Source organism: Ambystoma mexicanum, chromosome 9 (assembly GCF_040938575.1).
Source record: "Ambystoma mexicanum isolate Mex_15411 chromosome 9, UKY_AmexF1_1, whole genome shotgun sequence".
NCBI classification, from domain to species: Eukaryota; Metazoa; Chordata; class Amphibia; order Caudata; family Ambystomatidae; genus Ambystoma; species Ambystoma mexicanum.
Genome location: NC_090931.1, coordinates 111,956,717 through 111,976,349, shown reverse-complemented (window position 1 = coordinate 111,976,349; position 19,633 = coordinate 111,956,717).

The following is a 19,633-nucleotide window of genomic DNA, read 5'->3' as shown; positions in this document are numbered from 1 at the left end:
CACGCCCCCCGCCGAGGACAAGGGGGCTGGAATCCCGACCGAGAATCGAAGGATTCTCGGCCGGGTATGGACCCGGCGAGAGCCAATCAGAATGCGTGTTGCATTCTGCTTGACTCTCGCTGGGTACTAATTATAGTTATCGGTCAGTAAGTTACTTCATCTTCCTTAGATCCATGATTACTTTAGCTTTAATGTATGTCCATGATGTTCATAGGTGCATTCTGACATCCTTGCCGGTGACATCCTTCCATATGGCATCCTTCCACACTGAAGCCTTCCATGCGGCATCCGTCCACACATTCAGTGCGAGGGTACATTCGGTATGGATGTCTGAGGGCATAACGTCTCTCATACACTTGAAGCAGGATGGGAACAATACAGGGGGTCCTATGTATTGCTCTTCTCCGACTGTTCCAGTAAGACAGCAGTGAGGGGGCAGGAACTAGCGAGAAAGTGTCTAGCTGCTCATCTACAGGGGTATGCCCCCTCCTTCAAAATCCTTATCTTCACTCCAATGGCTGGGGAGTTTGGAGCAGGGGTAGGGGTTTACCACATCAAGGTTCCAGTGAAATCTTCAGAAGAAAGCTTCAAGTGTTTATTTATCTATTTCATTGTTTTTTATAACGCACCAAATATGTACCTGAGTTTGGTTTCTAAGCGTGGATACGGGGTCTGAATCTCTGTTGCTCTGCATTGTCTTCCTTCCAAGACCAGAGTGTTGCCCCTGTGCTATCCTCTGTTCAGGTGTCTCCAAGATGACTTTTCCAAATGATTTCTAAAGATAATTCCATTAACGGGGATCTCACCACTTGTATAGTCACTTCGCCACCATGTATTACAATCCTTGTTGTAGCAAGGGTTAATATGATATGACATTTATAACGCGCTCAAATACAAGTGTTTCAAGGCGTTATTTTTCACAATGTCATTTCCCAGAGTGTTTTGTGTGTAGGAAGTTAGGGGGTATATCAGGAAGGATGTGGGGCCGGTAAATTCAAGATGGTTGATCATTTCCCCAGAATGAAGAAGTCTTCAGCTACACTGCCCTTTGCCCATTGCATGGCTGCGTGAGATGAAACAGCCTCCAGTCATCATCTCTCTGGGGTGACTTCCCCATTGTGTTGCAGAGTCCTATTGGAAGCTCCCACCTCTCAGCCCATCCTTATTTGTGCTGTCATCTTTGGAAAGGTGTCACAGCTTCCCAGCAGAGAACAAAGATCATCCCGGTCAAAGCCCTGCATATGTTATGGGTGAAACTTCCAAGCCAGACTTAACATACAAATGTCTCTGTACCGACAAGTCCAGTGGAAACCACATGGAAATAACAGGCAACACTGAGATGGATTTTGGACGTTTTAACGGTGCTTCCTCTTCTCCCACCATGTCAAATCAGAAATAGATTAGTATTTATATTTAGCCAAAACTATTCCACCAGACAAATGTGGTTATTGTGATGCTAGAAATGCATCGGAGGGACAGAGCCTCCGTATCCTTGTCCTTAACTGCTTTTTATCGTGTGTTCTGTCGTCTTTGCTGCACACGAGGGACTCCTGGCGGTGCAGCTCTCTCTCTTTTGGTTTGGTGAACAGACCCATGGGATACCCTTATGGCACCCCTGAGTAGAGGTGCAACCCTGCGTCCCTAGTGTATGTTTTTGGGCACCTGTGTGTGACCCACAGAGCAGGGTATGGGCTGGTGGCAGCTCTGTGCTGAAATGACTGGTGCCCTGAGCGTCCTCCATTTTGGGATGCCAGGCCCTGTCATTAGAATCGGTAGATTCCGGATGGAGAGAAAATGGCCCCCATGGCCTCTTGCCTTCCATCACCTGTTACCTTGATCTTCCCGAAGTCCCGGGAAGCCCTGCCTCTGTCCCGTCGCCGTGACTGGCTGTTGGGTGGAAGTTCCGTATATGGTAGTGTGGGGAAGTGCTGACCAGACTTACTGGAGCCTTCTAAACGACCGTATGTTGTGGGTACGCCTGTGGGTGGGACTTGGGTGAATGGAGTGTGTGAAGAATATACATTCTTTGTTGTGGCTGTCTTGTATCTGGTGGTTGATACAATGGTTGAGACAGCCCTGTCCGAAACCGGTATGAATGCAGCTTGGAGTGTTGAATGGCTCGGTACTTGTCCCAATACACATAACTTGTTTTGAGTGTCTGGAAAGAAGTGAATGGCATGAATGCCCTGTGTGCCTGATTGGCTGCCTGCCTGCATGAATGACGGTAGTCGTGATTGGATGCTTGATTGTGACCCAGCGGAATGAATGGGAGATCAACAATATATCTGGGGACCTCTCACTGCTAGGAATCGTGTTCAGAAGCTGAAGTCCACCACGACGAGTAACTGGAGTAACTGAAGTAACTGAAGCTTGATCTTGAAACCCTGCTGGACGAGAAGAATTGCTGTTGCTCTCACTCACAATCTGAAAGCTGCTGTTCTTGAACTGACTCAAAGAGGACCTGGTAAGGCGCCCTCTTCCCGAGCTACGAGGGACCATCGTGCACAGATGATCTTTGCCTAAGCTCCCTGGTAGACAGACCTTCGACAGGCTGCCGACCTGATACAGGGATTGCTCCAGAACTCCAAGGAGAAGCGCCCGGACTGTTGTCTGCCACTGTCGACGACCGTTGTCGGCGACTGGAGCCGCCGTACTCCTGTTGCCTAAGGACTTCATTGATCCAAGGACGCTCTCGTCCGCATCGTCACTGCTGTATCCTGCTGGAGAAGGCCTGACCGTCGACGTGCCGAGGAGCATCCACCGGTGGGTTTCTCGCCACCCAAAGACCACAGAGACGCCGATGACTCGACGTCCTTGCTGGGCCACAGTTCTTCAACTCTTTGCGGTCCAGAACTATCGACACCGAGGTGCCCCGCATGCCTCTTTCTGGCAGGACGTTTACGCTTCCCCATCAACGAGCACTGCTAGGAACGACGCAGCCACTTCACCGTCGTAGTTCGACCTGTTCTCCGTCGGACGTTCGACGACCCGTGACTCCTGCCTGAAAGGGAGGACACTCAAGAAGGGCCGTCGATTCCCCGATGTCGAACGCTACAACGCCAAGGAACTTTGGGGTTGCAGAACTATTGGAAAGTCTAGGGTGAACAATATATGGACTGGGCTTGTATCTTTCTTCTACGGGTTGTCCAGGTGGGGGGATCTCCACACAGAACTGTGTCTAGGTAACAGGGCCAGTATTCTAACATTGCTCAACCATCTTGCTTTCCTTCCTCTCTCTCTACTGCTGGTTTCCTCTTTATTTTGATCTGTGTGTCATTCTGACCGTATGCACTTTAATGAGATCTGATAACGTTAGTGGTACCACTTTAGAACTGTACATATTTACCATTTTTGATTTCTGAGTACAAAGTGAGTTATCGTGATAGTGTACATGACCTTGAATATTAATTATATGAACACTGTGTTTTGATCGATACAGTGTGTGGACATTCCTTTGTGGGTGCTTGGGGACTACACTGTACTTAAGAAGAACCAGCTCGCATCACCTCCTGAGAAGCTAGGCCTTGATTGCTCGACCACAACTACCAATAATAGAGAATCTTGGCAGGGGTCCTCTGTGCCTCTCCTCTACCATGTAGAGTGGAAGTACAGACCCCCCCCTCCGGTCTTTACAGTTATGCACTTAAATGCTTTTATAACATGGCTGCCAGTACTTTTTAAAGGATGCCTATTGCTCTTAGAATTAATTTTGGTTCCAGCATGCTGTTTTAGGACGGCACATGTTACTCTGTAGCTGCATGTTGCCAAATCGAAGCTATGTCATCACTGCGCCGCCCGCAACTGTGCCGATGAAAATGTCAATGCCTATTACGGTGCGGGGCAGTGATTAGATAGATACCTTTGCCCGCATCCCCCAGCCTGCATTTCCCTTCCCGACCCCCCACCAACCCACCCCACTTACCTTTACGGCGGCACACTTCTGTGTGTGCCGCCCACGCCCTGTTATCCTGCGGCGGCATCAGTTCCTCCCACTAATGCGGGTCCGAGCTGACGCTTCAGGGTGCTTTTCTTTTATTTATGTATTTATTTATTTACTTTCTTGTCCCCCGCTTACCACAATGGTAATCAGGGACACCCCTGTAACCCCCAGCTCCAGTTACTGTGCCCAAGAAGAGCAGGGGACACCCCTGCTCTGCTTGGGCACAGGAACGTCAGTTAGGGGTCGTCAGAAGTTGCAACTGCGACCTCTGAGGTTCCCTTGCGACCTCTAAAAAAATGAAAAAAAGATTTTTTTTTTTTTTAATGCAAGCTCCTGGGCTGTAGCCAGCACCATATGGCTCTTTACTTCGGGAGTGGCTGGCTTTCTTGTTCAGGCCCCTTAAAAAAAAAGAAAAATAAGAACAGGGGGCGCCACAGGTGTAACACATTGAGCAGTGAAACTAAATAAGAAGAATATGAATACCAAATAATGCGTCTTTCTGGAATTCTATACAATAATTGCTAGACTCATTAAAGGTTTATTTCAGGACACTTCAGGAGGTGAGTCACTGATTTAGTGTGCTCCTAAACGCCTCAACTCAGCCTTTCATCCTTCTGAGGTCGATAAATGAGTACCAACACATGTTGGGTGCATATTTTTCTATATAAAGCACTTAAGCGTAAGTGCTATATAATAACACATCATTATCATTTGGTCATGGACGTCGGCTAGCATTCACAGTAATTTGGTAATATGGGCCTATACACACTGATCTTAATGATACATATGGCGATCCATTCTTGTATGAAATGTACATCACATTATACTGGTATCGTAACCATATTTTTCGTACAATGCCATGTGATGCCACTTTGGAAGGTCATGTTCCACCACTTCCCACAATATCACTTTGGGGTGGGGTGAAATGACATCACTTCCTGTGATGTCATTGGGGATCAAGGGTCGTGTGATGTCACTTCCTATACCGATTTATGGTCTGGCTATTTGTCTCTTCCAATATACTCACATAGTGGAAGAGAGTGGTTGATGGGCATGATTAAAACAAGGCTCAACGTTTTACAATAAATTAGAAGTCAGAAGTGTATCTTCTTATCCTGGCTGTTTTGTAGGCATTACATCAGCATATCATAGGGATAGACATTGAGAGGAGGAAGGGACATTGAGAACTTCATGTTATTTTCTTCCTCCACAGCCTTGTTACTGCTGTTGTAGTTCCTCACAGCAGTCCTTGACTTTTTGAAAAATACTTCTGCCCACAACCACAGTAGCTTTATCCAAAAACAGGTGGTTGCTCCTGTTTTTGGAAAACAGACTTTGTTGGCTTTAACTAAATCACACTACAGTTGGTTTTGGCCCCATTTTTTCGTGTTAAAAAGTCACTTCCGCTAGCCCTGGCATTTTGGTGAAATGACGTCCCTGCTTGGGCGCAGTAATGGGAGTCAGTATTTTGTGCACCCCCAAAGTCCAGTGACTGCAGGGGCGCAGTCGCATAGGCAGCATTTTAGTACGATTCCGCCAAATGACATTATAGCTGCTTCTGTGTCCATAGACAGGGCCCTGCAAAATACACGTGTGTGGATAATCATTTTCACCATGTACCATTTTGAAAGAGCCTACATTCTGAGGAGAAATCCATAATCATTTTGTATGTCAAAAATAAAAAAGCACACGATTGCACACCCTCTCAGATGGCATTCCGTGAAACACGGTTACAGAGTATTCCAGGTCTTTCAGGCAGTCATTGAATTGTGAAATTAAAAATATACAAGCAACAGGCCATTGTTTTCTATAATAATTCCTAGGTCATTTGTTTGCTCTCATTTAGTGCTTCAGACTGGAAGTCTCAAACATCTAAGCGCTGGAATAACAGAAATGATAATTTCCCTGTTTCATTGGTATTCGGGTTACTAACCACAATTAGATGGAAGGCTGAGCCGGCCATGTCACAGGATTCACGTTTGCGGAGTGCAGGCTGAGCTCATGGCATACGCCAGAGCTTAAATGTGCCCCCTCCCCCCACTTCCCTATACATCCCTCAACCACCACCAGCTGTCCAGATAGTCTTTGAGGAGAACAAACCTCACTTCCTTTCTGAATGGATTAGGAGGGGACGTCCTCACTTGAGTCGCCATGTTGTTTCAAAGATCTGGCCCTCATCGTGACCAGGCTTGGGTCCTCATTATGTGTGTGGCGGTATTTCCCCTGAAAATACCAACTAACTCAAATAACTGTTCTGCCCGTGGCAACAGGAAGCCTCTGCAGGGTTGAGAGCTACGTGGACTGTCAGTTGATTAATCCCCATTTTGGAATCCTCTTGGAATCTACTGGGGCGATGCCGAATCCGGTAATGCGTTTGCACGGTGGTAATTAACGCCACACAAAAGCAGGTGGACATTTCAAACACGGGGTTCGGAAGACCCAAGAACATGCAGACGGTTTTACTCTCTACAATATCGCCGCCTTACTGTTACTGCAGTACTCAATACCTATATCGAGGGCCTTGTTTACTCAATACCGCATCTCTTATTCACCATGGCAACGGCATGCATTTTTGTGTTGCCTTGGACTCCGCCTCTTCTGATGCCCTCGGGGGAGCCCCGAGTGGCAGAACCACCTCGAAAGCCGAAGCTTGTATTATTTGAGATTTTCTTATTTTTAAGTGGGACAAGCACAGAACTCCACAGAGCCGCGAGGTCAGCGCCCCTGGCACTCGTCTGGCTAAGGGGAGATGCTCGTTTCCCTTCCGGAATTGGCCTAAGGACGGCTGTCTGCGCATAGTACGTTCGAGGCTCAAATCCGACCTTAATTTGCACACCAGCAAATAATGATTTTTTCCCCAGGCGATTTACTCGAAATATATTCAAAATGAGCCGTTACCCCGGCAACGGGCACGACACGCAGCTTTTATGTTGCCTCTGAGGCTGGAAGTCTGAAATCCAAGCCTGCTTACCATGTCTTATTTAAACCTCTGCCTTTAAGTACACACTTCTGAGCTGAAATTAGTGCATTCTTTGTAAAAACAAATATACGTCTTAGCACTTGGCACAGCGCTCACTCGGTTGTTGCAGGCACGCGGGGCCGTGGACTCCATGAAGGTAGTTAATTGACGGCAATATCCTGCGACGGAATAAGACATTTGCTTTGTATAGCGCAGATTGCTGTGATGGGTGGTAAATTGAATAATTCGTGGTGTGTGACTTCTTTTTCTCATGGTGGTGGGCTTTCAGAGAATGATTCATATAGCGTTAATTGTGGCTTTCGCAGCAATGCTTGGCTATTATCTGCCTACCATTCCCAAGCCTTGCGGGCGTCCGAAGGAAGCAGCCTTGGCGAGGGTCCATGACTGTGATGGCCAAGCCCACCCACCAAAACCTCAATTAATGCTATTAGCATACAGATGCTTTGGACCAGTGGTGCTAAAACTGCTTTTTTTAAAACACATTAACATTACGTGTGTCACGTGTGCCCAATCCCCTTTAAAAGAAAGTCAAAAACAAAATGGCCGTTGGGAGGAATGATAAAACAGGGTAGTACTTTTACAAATTCTACCCCCTCAAGGCAAATTACAGGAGAAGAACAAAAATTAACACAAGCAGGTGAGTGGGGTTCTGTGGCCGGAAGATGGAAGGGATAGGGCGTTAGAAGCTGAAGTCAGTGGGAACAATTGGAAAGAGACAGGGAGAAAATCAGAACAAGGACAATTGCTGAAAATAATTGGTCTCTAAGGGGAGTGGCACTGGAGTGAGGAATGGAACAGGAGCTTAAGCATAAGGTATACGTGTGGTAGAGTTAAGTATATGAATGAGTCATGAGTGGAGAGGGGAGATAATGAGGCTAATGTGTGCATACATCTCTTAATTATATCTTCTGTTCATGCAGTAACCTTTTCATATTAGTTTTCAACCTATTATGGATGTATCCTACTTTTAGGGTTTGTTTTTTTTTAAGATCAAGCTTGCATAGTAGGGCAATGTAAATAAGCTAGACCAGAATATCAATACTAGTTCACATAATTTAGCTTCATTTTGAGAGAAAGCAAATATTGGGTACCTGCTGCGCCTTGTGCATTATTACATCCTTTTGAATAGGTGGGAATTGTCTGTGTGCGCTGCTGAAATTCTTCTGAGCGGCACCCAATAGGAAGTTGGACAAGCGCACATGCACACAGCTTAGAGGGAACTTTGCAGGTGAGTATGCATGAAGAGTTGATCTCTCAGTGCATTGCTCCGTTCAAAAGAGAGTACGTGACCCCCTGCATGTGCTTTGGATTTACTGTGTGTGTGCAGTGTGGTGATTTGACGAAACTCCTCAACCTTCTTTATAAGGCAGACAAGCCGAAGGGTACTAGGGTTGAGTAGCCACTAGCCGCTGTGCCTCCCAAAGGGTGTTTGGAATGCCTCCAGGTACACATTATTTGTTGCCGGTGTGGCCGGAGTTTCCAGTGTTTCCTTGTGGGAATTCAGGAGCGCCCTCAGCACATTAAGGGGTTAAACAATCCAGATCTATCTTTTCCTAAGAAGAGGATCTTCAAGACCCAATATGACCCAAACTGGTCAAACTTTAACAACAGAGAAGGCGGCAATAGGAAGTGGTTATTAAACTCTAGTGCTCAAACAGTATTTGAAAAGGCAGAGTGTGGGTAATGGATGTTTTAAATCTAAACCTAACTGCATCACTTTAACAGACTTGAATGCTCTAAAAAAGGTGCACTCCGGTAGTTGGCGGGACCCTGAATGTGGACCAAAATCAATCGACGAGAAGAGCAGTAGACCATGTTCACTGCAGAGCTAAGAGCAGATCGCTCGCAGTCAAGTGAAACAGCGAAAACTGCTGAATGCCTGCTTGCTGCGAGAGAGCTGACCACTGTAGAACATCTCAGAGCCATGCACACACGCCTTAGCAGAAACAAAATGGCGCCTAAAGCACATCTTATGTTGAAAGGCTTGGGCCAATCATTGAACAATCCATTCATTCAATTAAAACGGCATCAATAGCAGAAGGGAATTAATGATAGGACCACATTTTAAATAAAGTGTCAACTCAAATGAAACCAATCAGGTCACTTAAAACAGGTGGATAAATGGAACAGCCAATCGTGTGGCGGGTTATATGATCAGCAACTGTTGCAGCACTATTATAGAGAATGCAAAATGCCAGGGAGGGGCTAAGACTGGGAGGAAGCGGGCAAGCGTCCCTCCACTTCTTGGATACTCAGGAAGGCAGCGGTATGCTATCAATTGTGCATCAGTTTCGCTATTAGAGGTCCACCAGAGGACCCAAAAACAAGAGCTAGTGTCATATTTAAAGAGAATGTATCAACAGGGTCTATCGACTAAACTAGATACCTGACGGAAGGGATGGGGTGGGGGTGTCCTTGAAGGATCCAACAAGAAGAAACCCAGCAGGATGGAGACAAGGACACTGCCTGAAAAGGACACTGAACGAAGGGATGAGAGGGGCGGGGAGTGGAATTACTCATTACCATTAAGAGAATTGTGGGTGAACCAGGGGTCACAGCAATGTTTTAGGGGATTGGGAATGAATCAGAGATTGTATAGAGACCTACGAGAATTGTGGGTGAACCAGAGGTCATGAAGAGGCGACAGGAAACTTGGAAGAATCAGTGGTCAGGACAAGATTTTTAAGGTAATTGCCAGAGAACATGAAGTTGTGGAGAGACTAGGGAGACATCAGAACTCATGAAAATATCTACAAGACCAGTGCCGAGAAAGAGAATCTATGAAGCAACCCAAATGTGTCGGGCTGAATTAGGAGACAGGATCTGAGGACCTAAGTGGAGGCCTGCTAAGAAAGTAGACATTCTTCAGAGCCCTACGAGAAGCGTCTTAAAATCAGAGGTGGTGAGGGAAAGAGTAAAGTGATTTGCCAGAGATCACAGAGTAACTTACAAAATGCACACCGTAAACCTGACCAGGAAGAGGCCAGTGTGACGGAAAATGAGGACCTGAAGTGCCACAAGGAAAACGAAGAGCCTGATCAGAACACAACTGTGAGTAAGCACCGGCGATGTCTACCCATGCCGCCTCTTGAGTTGGTTTTCTAGAAAGAGGATGCACTTTCAGGGTGTGGGTTTATGAGCACGTTTGTTCATGGAGAACTTGTTAGTTGCAGCTGAAGGTTAGCCACTAGGCTAAAGGCCTTACCCATAACGGGATTACACTTTGAGTTGGCCATCACCTTTGGACTTTTGGTTACTTGCATAGGGCGTTCCTGGGGGATTAAAGAACTATAAGAGTAGTATGTTGAAGGACACTATCACCTTGATGAGCAAGGAGCACTGTGCAAACCCCACTTTACATTATCCCATCCTTGACACTAGTGTATTAAGTGTTTCGTTAATCTTTCTAGAATACCTACCTAGAACATACAGTCACTCATCTACCCCAAAAACCTATTACCATTGAATAAAACCATCTTAATAATTCATCCAACTCTTAGTAGTCTTAACTTCACGGCCTCACCACAGCAGGCAATAATGCTGAACGAGAGAGAAAGTGTATGTGTGTGCATGTGCGTGTGTGTGTGCGTGTGCGTGCATGTGTGCGTAGTGAACACAAAAGGGGTAAGGGCTCGAAATGTAGAAATGTAGTGTGAAGTTGTAAAATGCCCCCTCCCCCCTTTGGGCTACCAAGGCCCTTTTTCAATGTGAGGTAACATTTTGTGCCCCGACTTTGCTCTTAGTGTGCCTCTGCAATCAGACTCCCGCTGTGGGTGCGCTAAGAAGCAGCTGGAGTGTTGGATAAGGAGGTGCAGATTTCCATGCACCTGGTTGTACTGCACCCGGTGTAGCCCGGGAATGGAGTAATCCAGCCCCTAGTGGGCAAACCAACTGATTGCTGCCTAAGAGTCAGGTGACCCTTATTATCTACAGGCTAGGGACCAATGGCTTCCAGGAACAGGCTCAGAAGATGGGGTGGCTCGACCGGTGGGTGGCACACGCCATGTCGCTACTTCTGTGATTTGGCTCTAATTGGAGGCGTGCCAGACGGAAGTACCAACCCTGTCTAACAGTGATTATCACTCCTGTCTGCGACGCCTTGATGTCAACATCTCCTCCTTTCTACATAAATACCGATACATTAAAGGCTATAGAGAGCTTTGAAGCACTGTTCTTCAATGTTCTTCTAAAAAAATATCCTTTCTGTGCTCAATTTCACCGCCTCTTTCATTTCCCATTCCAATTTTGAAGCTGTTTTTATCCTACAGAAGGGAACCGGGCTGACGGTTCCAGCCAGAACTGCAGGTGGCTGTTTTTGTGCTGCAGGCAACATTTTCCAATTTAAATTGGCACCGGGCACTTCCGGCTCTTTTCATGCGGCTTTGCATTTCCAGACAGCCCTGTGCCCTGAGCACAAGTCTGAGGCACGCGGAGTGGGCTTCCAGCAAGGGCGGATAGCTCAGGGGCAATGAGCTCGCCTTGGAAACAAGTCGACGCGGGCAACACAGGTTCGCTCCAGGGTCCGCGCTTAGAAAGCCTCTGGATATTAAGTGTGTTGTGAATTACCAATTACAATGATCCCGCAAGACCTCGCCCCCCTTCCAGCTAGATTGAGAAAAGGGATGTTTTTCGTCAAACTTGAGCTTCAGCTCATTTATATTCATGCTGGCTGAGCGAAGTATCAGGCAAGAGAGTGGAAAGGGTTAAATGCAGAAGATTGCTTTTGGCCTACCCAAGACCGGGTCATCATCTCTGTATCGCACCCTTTCAGCAATGACCTTCAATGACCTTGCCAAACTAAGTCCTGGCTTCATAATCAAGGGGTGTGGTGGGCAGATATGGAAAAGCGAATTGGCCCATTTATCTCAGATGCGTCAAGTGAATTCATCCATGTAATATGTGAATGGTGGGGTGAGATGTGCAGTGAAATCTGCGTCATTGGTGAACGTGCACTGACGTCAGCCACTGATTATCTCCTTGGGTCTGCCAGGATGCATTACTGTGACGTTGAACATCTGGCCTGAAGCAGAGACACTTCGCAACAACCACCGGTAGTCCGAAATCATGCACTCACCTATAATCTTTCATTTTGAAGGCAGGTGTGCCAAGCACGTCAACAACATGCAGACGGTAGGGCCACAGTGAGATGGGATTGAATTGAATTGATTATTTATTTGTATAGCACCTATACACAATGGGCCTCATTAGGACCCTGGCGGAGAGGGTATTACGCCAGCGTAGTGCATGGCGTACCTCTCCGCCATACTACGAGTTCCCGTAGCGCCATGGAGGTTTTCTCCGCCTGGTTTTACCAGCCGGAGAAAACCATGGCGCTACGGGACCTCGTTGTTAATTACGCCACCGTATTTTACGGTGGCGTAATTAACTCCTTCCCCACTCCCATTATACCCTATGGGGCAAAAATGGGAATGGGGAAGGGCAGAATGGGGATTGGGGATTTACCGCTCCGCCGAGGTCGGAATGGGGCGGTAAATCCGCCAACCCCCATGGCGCTATCGGCGGCTTTCCGCCATGCTTCGCGGTGCATTTAGCACCGCGAAGTCCGCCTGGGTCGTAATGAGGCCCAATGTGTTTTAAAGCGCTTCAAGGAGGGAGGGAACATGGGAGAAAAACAAAACATTCTAAACAAGTGCTTGAAACAGATCAGAATGTGAAAAAAAACTATCATTCATAACAGATAGTACAAGTGCACGGAAACAATAAGGCAGAGGCAGGGGAGGAAAAAAGGAGAACGATACTAGCAGTAGCATTACTATGCCTGACGACAATTGTTGCAGTGCAAGAGTGACGAGTGGAAGGGGGAGGTGGGGGTGGGGGTATAGGAAAGGAAGGGGTAAGGTTAGGGACAAACAAGTGACTATCTAGAAAAGGTTGATGAGTGTTCAGGATAGTACAGGGGGGAGAGGAGGGATAAAAACAAGACAGGAAAAAGGGGAGACAGGCTATTATCAATGGTCAGAGGGACAGGTGATACAAGTACGTGCTGAGAGAAAAAAGAAGAGGAGGGAGGGTCAGAAGGCTGCAAAGACAGGCAGCTACGGGTTACTATGCCTAACAGCAATTGGGGCAGTGCCAGAATTTGACAGAGGAGGGAGGGGAGGAAGGGCTGAAGGAGAAAGAGGACAACAGGAGGGGTAAGGAGTAAGGCAGGAAGTGCTGGAAGGGGCAAGGAGATGATCCTGAGGGACAAGGAGTGAGGGATGTCTTGGTGTTAACAGGACCTCCTCCATCCTTCCCGAACTAATTTGAAACCAGCTAAAATCCATACAGGCCTTGATGTCATGAAGGCTTTGTGAATGTACAGTCAAACATGTTATTGAAGTGGAACTGTTCAGGAGGGGTGTGTGTTGCCCGAATGTCACTGTGGCGGTCTCTTTGTGTCTGGAACTGCTCCAGTACATGGTTAGAATTGGTGTCAATGGCGAGGTAGCTGTAGTGCTGAGTTGCCACCTACCTTCCAAATGCCCGTCTCTCGCAGTCCTTGTCCTCCAGATTCTGCAGTGAAGACGTGATGCCAAATGGAAGGAATGGGCGATAGTGCCACATGACCAAGAGTGGTCAGTGGCAAGTGGCTGTTGTTGGCTCCATCGCTCAATTCCTCATGGAAGAGCTACACCGTTGTGTTTTTCCTGCGGGTCGCTGTCTGAGCTATCAAACATTCAGCTTCTAGAATCAGGGATTGTGATAGTTACAGTGGTGCCCGTCACTGGGGCTCGGGAGGGATTGGGCTCACAGTGCAGCGAAACCCTTTGAAACCCACCATTGTGTGGCGGGCATCATACGGCCGAGAGGCCACAGAGGGCAGTCAACAATGCCAGACACGGCATGGCAACTTTGCCGCCAGTCTCATTTGGATGTGCACCTGAGGAAGTAAGTGGTACATTGCGTTATTTCTACCCTTGAGGTCCTCAAGGGGGTGCACATCACAATTTTATCCTAGCCGCGATCAGGGTCTGTCGACCTTATAGTATCACATCTTGAATATGGAAAAATTGGAATGCTTCAAGGGAAAGGAAAGCGAGGAACATTTGCTCTTGCGGGAATGTAAGTTAGATGGGCAACACAACATTGGTCTAAAGACAGAAATCAGACAGTATGAGACCTTCACCTCCGCTTGAATTTCTCCGTCAGATGCTGAGAAGGACAGAGTGTAGGTGGCAGCAGAAAATTGTACATGACTTTGTTTCAAGGGGGACTGAGGCTGGATTACAGAATATGGTGGCCTGCAGGGTTTTGGACTGGCGGTGGTGACCTTAACACCACCAGTTAGGAGGCCAGACTTGAATTAACTTGGTGCTGCGAGTGCCTAGTAAGAGGTCAGGTGCAGTACCAAAAGTCACCACATGACTGTGCTGTACTTTCCTTTCGCACAAAGAACTCTTCACTTTCTACACTATCCACTCCCCACCTTACCTGAGACTAGTGTCGTGATCCGCACTGTTTCCTCCCTGGTCACTTGTAGACCCATTGCTGACTATTGCCCTCCCTCCCACTTCTGTCGTTAGACCCCTACTCCCTTGTTTCTCTGCTCCCTAAATGTGATCTTCTCGCTATGATTGCAAAGCACTCCGTTGCTTCCTGAAGCTAGGTCCGCGCTCAATGAATGTCCTAATAGTAACAGCAATACTCCTCATTTCTATTGCTGTATCATTTTCATTGCGGGGAATGTAAACGCTCCTCCAATCAGAGGATTTCATTCTGCTTGAAGATGGGTAGAGCCGGACACCAAACTTCACGTCAGATAATCATCTGCCATTTTGGTGGTCACATCCAGGAGGCTGCAGGAGAAAAATTCTTCACATCCTGCCAGTTTCTCAATTGTGAAATCTTCATGATATATGGGATTGAAGTGTATTTCGCTGTGAATGGATTTTTTTTGCAGCGCTGAAGTCTAGTGAGAACGGCAGGCGGTGCATTCACTCTGGAGAGGCTCTTGACGAGCTGCACCTGGGCCCTTCCACAGGCAAGAACAGAATCAAAGCAGTAGGCATCCCACACACGAAAGCGTGCATTGGAAAGACGCTGCTCTTTTTGCAGGTTGCTTTCTCACACCTGCATTCCTTCTTCATAATATGCCAGCATACAGGATAACGCCTGCCTTCTGATTATGCACTCTAAAGCGAAGAGCCGATTGCATGGGCGCTCTACATGACATCTAAATACCTTCAAAATATACTCTTACCTGTTTGGTCATGCATTGCTTACCGATATGAAACCATTTTTCCATCAGTGAAATAGTGAACTAGATTGATTTGGCTTACAAAATCTAACATTCCTGCAATCCAGTATCCCTTTGCAACCCTGCAATAAAACGCAGACATAAACAAAGCAATAGCACATCCCCCTGTGCTGGCTCTAATTGGTCTCCAGCTTTGCTTTTGCTTCTGTAGAAGATACCCTTATATACTGGGGGAGTGGTCACATCGGGCCATAAGTTTGGGAACGGTCATTATCCCAAGTGATACTGACCCCTCCCGAGTTCTACAAGGCTAGCGGCACATGCTGATAGTAGCATTACATGGTTTGGAGTTTCCGTTGGGAAGTGAAAAATGGTGCTTCAAGAGTGAGTAAAGTAAACAGACAATTAGTAAATTAAATGTGGTTTTATTTGGGGGCGTGGCTTGGAAGCCATGTGAGAGGACGCGCTCCTGGAAGAGCTCCTGAAGATCCTGCACTTATCCTGTGTAAAAGTGCATTGAGACTAACTTTCGCGAGTCAGGAACGAAGGAACCCATCCATGAATGTATGCTGCATAAATATTGAGGAGCTGAATCCTTCGTAAGCCCGGCAACAACAGAAAATTGCGATCGAAGATCCGGGAGTCACGGCCCGGACGGAGGGAAAATGGCGGCCATGCCGGACAATGGAGGAGATACATGCGGGGCGAAGATGAGGCATTCTCTAGTGATCGGTGGCAAAGTAAGCTGTGAAGTGTGAGATGGCCTCTGGGAGAGAACCGGCGAGTCTCGGTGGGCACCGATTACTTATCAAGGGCTTTGGACAGTGACGGTCAGCGGTCGGCACTAGGACCCACCCGAGCTGACCAGTGAAACGGACTATCCACCTTAGGTGCCGGAGTATCGCGCGCTGGTCACGCGGCAGCCTTGGGACGGAGGAACTCGCTGGTAGGGACCCAGTCGAGTGGCGGAAGGAGTGGCTGCGGAGGTACACTTGCGGGTGAAGCGACTCGCTCCATTGCGAGCGGAAGGTGGGCTCCTCTCTCCCGGGGTGGGGGTGAGGCGGGAGTGCACGGGCCCGCGACATACAGTGGTGGTGGAATGGCGAATAAATCCGTCAGACAGAAAGTGAAACAACCCACACTGGATGAGTTTACCAAGACACCACCAGGCCCAGAAAGTGCTCGGAGCAAGGGGAAGCCATCTGCAGGCGGCATGGCCGCCGCTAGCCCAAATCAGGACGTGTTAGTTGCGCTCGCAGAATTGAAAGCGGATTTGAAAACCGCTTGGGAAGCCAAGCTCGAAATGGTGGTGGCGGATCTGAAAACAGCGCTTGACCTCAAAGTGGGAGAAGTTCGGGAGGAGGTGAACCTACTTCGACAAGATGTGAGGACTCTGTCGGAGCGCACGGAGAGCCTGGAAAAGGAGGGGAGCGCCAACACGGCAGATTGCGCCTCACACAAGGCCGACCTACATGTCTTGGAACAGAAAGTGCGCAACCTGGAGAACAGGGCCGAAGAAGCAGAAGGGCGCGCCCGGAGGAATAATATCCGTGTAGTGGGCATCCCGGAAGGATTGGAGGGTCACAACCCCACGGACTTCATTGAGACTATGTTGCTCCAAGAGATCACTGGGGGTGCGCTGTCGCAGGGTTTTGCGGTGGAGCGAGCGCATAGAGCATTGGCCAGGAGGCCTCCGCCGGGCGGTCCGCCCAGGCCAATGATAGCCAAAATCCTTAACTACCGAGACAGAGAGAGGATTTTGGAGCATTTTCGCAAAGGAGGAACCATCAAGAGGGGGGAGGCCACCATAACGGCCTACCCAGACTACACCATGATGGTGCAGAGGAGTCGGATGAACTTTGCAGCGGTCAAAAGGAGACTTAGAGAGGCGGGGAAGAAGTATATGCTCCTCTACCCGGCCAAATTGAAGGTGATCCACAACAACAGATCCTTGTTTTTCGAGTCGCCTGAGGAAGCCATGGGTTGGTTGGACATGCAAGGCAGCCCCCAAGAGCCGGAGGTCCAGACTGATGAAGGTGGCAATAAGAGTTAAGTGCGCTACGACGATAAAGAGTGCAGCCAGAGACTATGGGACTTGAATATAGTTACTGTTATGGCTGGGGGAGGTCGGGCCTGGAACTGAACGATCAATGCACTGTTTGCACCGTACCTGTGGTTATAGGAAGGAGCCTTTCGGGGCTGGTCCATTCACCCCCATTTAGTGTTTTTTAGTTAAGTGGCCGTTAGGGCGACTTTACCCTACTGGGCTCTGTGTGTAACAGCCAGAACTAGATGTGGGGGGGCCTGAGTTCCCGAGGTGGAGCTGGGCAACAGTTGGGGAGGGTGTTGGGGGGATGGGTGGGGGGAATGGGGGGTGTGGGGAAAGTTGGGGTGTACATAGTGTTGGGGAGTTTAAGTTTGACCGCGAGCCCTGGGAGTACATTTTGGAGGAGATATCCGGACGGCACGGATGAGCGGGGTGGGTTGGGGGGGAGTGGGCAGGATACCAGCGAATTATGGGGGAGCTAAAATTGTTAACATGGAACGTCAGGGGTCTCAACAGCTATCTAAAACGGAATAAAGTCATGCTATACTTGAGAAGGCAAAAGATAGACATCGCATTGTTGCAAGAAACGCATTTGACCCGAGATAAACTGGAGCTGGTGAAGAAAAAGTGGGGTGGAACGGTGGTGGGATCCACGTACTCGGCTTATGCCAGAGGGGTACTGATCTGGGTGGCGCCACATGTCCCGTTTCAACTGAGGCAGGAAATCTTGGATACTGAGGGGCGCCTGGCTATGGTAAGAGGGACAATCGAGAATAAAGAGATGTGTGTAGTGAACACGTATGCCCCGAACCAGGGCACGGCAGAGTACTATCGGACCATGAGTGCCAGCCTAAGCTGGTGTGTTGGGAGTGCGGTGTTCTGGGGAGGGGATTTTAACTGTGTATTGGATCCGGGGATGGACAGATCCGACGATAAAGTGACTAGGCCCGCCCCGGCAGCCCGGGCGCTGCGGACGCTGTTGCGAGACTTCGAGCTCGAGGATGTGTGGAGGACTAAGCACCCCAATGTGAGACAGTACTCACACTACTCGGCCCCGCAGCAGTTGCACACCAGGCTTGATTATATCTTTGCCACATCGGATGTCTTGATAGAGGTGTCCAGGGCGGAATATAAAGCGAGGGTCCTATCGGACCACTCGCCATTGGTGGTGGGTTGGCAATATGGCCGCCCCAGAGCGCGGATCCCGACGTGGCGTCTGCGCGCAGAGGCGCTTAAAGACCAGGTTTTCAGGGAAGATATGCGGGAGGAAATAGCCAGCTATTTCGATATCAATACTGGCAGCGTTGATTCGGCGGGAACTCTGTGGGAGGCTTTTAAGGTTGTGATGCGAGGGGTGGCGATTGCCAAATCGAAAGGCTTGCAGAATGGGGTCCTGGTTGATTTACAGAGGGCAGAGAGCGAGTTGGAACGGGCGTTGAAGAGCGAGCCCATAGACAACGAGCTGGTGCTTAAACTGCAACAGCAGTGTACGGAACATTGGGGGAGGCTCTGTAACCTAAACTATAAAAAATATATTGAGAGACAACACGCAGGAGGAGACAAAACGGGCCGTCTCCTGGCATGGCTATATAAGAAAGAAACCCCGAGACCCCCGATTAGGACGATTACTAGAGAGGATGGGAATCAGATAAATACCCAAGAGGGCATAAACGAACAATTTGTGAATTACTATAGGGAATTGTACGGGGATCCGGGGGGCGGTGACCGGGAGGATATGCTGGAGACCCTGCAAGATATTGGGCTGCCCAGGATAAGCACGGAAGAAAGAGAGGAATTAGATGCCCCGATAACATTGGAAGAGTTGGAGGCGGTTGTCCGGCAACTACCCACTAGCAAGACCCCAGGGACGGACGGCCTGCCCAGCGAATTTTACAAAACCTTTGGAGCGGAAGTGCTCCCCCCGATGCTTGATATGCTCAATGAGGCGTTCGAGACGGGGAGGTTGCCGGAATCGCTCAGAGAGGCGGTCATTGTACCGCTCCCTAAGCCCAATAAACCCGGGCATAGTTGTGGGTCGTACAGGCCAGTATCTATGCTGAACCAGGACAGTAAGATACTAACGGCTGTCCTGGCAAACAGACTGCGGAGGGTGATAGGCAAACTGGTACACCCGGACCAAACAGGGTATGTCCCGGGGAGGAATATTACCCAAAACCACAGACGCCTCCACCGGGTGATAGAGATGGGATCCATTAGCGACGAGGAAATGGCGATAGTGTCGTTGGATGCTGTAAAGGCCTTCGATTCGGTTAATTGGGGGTGGCTGCTGACGGCCTTGAGAGAATACGGACTGGGTCCAGGATACGTTAGATGGGCGGAGCTGCTGTATAGTGCTCCACTGGCCAGGGTCCGGACGGGGGCAATCATATCCGAGAGATGGCAACTCAGCAGAGGCACTAGACAGGGGTGTCCTTGGTCCCCGATGCTGTATATCCTGGCCCTGGA